The sequence below is a fragment of the Echinops telfairi genome, unplaced genomic scaffold (assembly GCF_000313985.2).
Source record: "Echinops telfairi isolate 266 unplaced genomic scaffold, ASM31398v2 ScPeMD7_7441;HRSCAF=8479, whole genome shotgun sequence".
NCBI classification, from domain to species: Eukaryota; Metazoa; Chordata; class Mammalia; order Afrosoricida; family Tenrecidae; genus Echinops; species Echinops telfairi.
This window is the reverse complement of record NW_022111341.1, coordinates 779,941-781,207: the sequence shown is the minus strand read 5'-3', so window position 1 is coordinate 781,207 and position 1,267 is coordinate 779,941.

The window sequence follows — 1,267 nt, the reverse complement described above, 5'->3', positions numbered from 1 at the left end:
GTCACCTCTCGACCCCCATCATTTGCATCAATATATTTGTTTGTTTTGGGTCTTCTGATATCTGATACCTGATCCCTTCAACACCTCGTGATATCATTCAGGCTGGTATGCTTCCTCCAAGTGTGCTTGTTGCTTTTCTGCTAGAAGGCTGCTTTTTAAATGTCAAGCCTTTAAGACCTCAGACACTATATCTTTTAATAGCCGGGCACCATCAACTTTCTTCACCACATTTGCCTATGCACCCATTTTGACTTCAGCAATCCTGTCAGGCAGGTGAACATCACAGAGTGCCAGGTTATTAGAACCAAGTGTTCTTGCATTGAGGGAGTACTTGAGTAGAGACCCAATGCCTCTCTGCTACCTTCATACTTAGCATTTAAATATATGTTCATAGACCTATATCCCTATTAATATATTTGCATATGTGCATGCCTATATTTATACCTCTATAGATGTCTTTTGCCTCCTAGTTCTTTATTTTTTTTTACTTTTCTTTTGTTCCACTATCATGTTCACCCTTCATTCAACTCTTCTCAGAATTTTCTCTCAGTTATGTTGCACTTGATCAACTCCACCAGGCATTCTACACCCTCCTCACCTTAGATTTTAGATATTAGAAATTATGCATTATTACACAGCATCATTACAGAAAGGTTTTTACAAGTAGGATTTCACTTGCCTGTGCACCACTGTTTAGACATTTATAGAGGAAAAATTTTACTATTTGAAAATGCTACATATTCTATTTCATTTTTCTCTACAATTTAGTTCAAATCAAGCCTTTTCTATTTAAAAATTAACAGCTTTTATGTAAGCTAGGGAGCAGAATTTGGGAACAGGAATTGCACATTTCAAGAACATATACATTCTTTAAAATGATATAACACCTATATTGTAATGGTCTCAGTTAATAAGCATCATAAATGCTTCTCTGAAGCAGCAAGTTTACATAGTTCTATTACATCATCTTTTAAAATATTTAAAATTTGTAGAGGGTAGGCATTTCAATAGCGTATTTTTATAGAGTGAGTCTTTGACACCTGCAATTGAAGGCTGGATGTTTGGGCTATGTTTTGTTTTTGTTTTTTTAATTTTAAGCAATTAAAAAAATTTTTTACTTTTGTTTTCTTTTTAAATCATTTTATTAGAGGCTTATGCAACTCTTATCACAATCCATACATACATCAATTGTGTAAAGCACATTTGTACATTCATTGCCTTCATCATTCTCAAAACATTTGCTCTCCATTTAAGCGCCTGACATCAG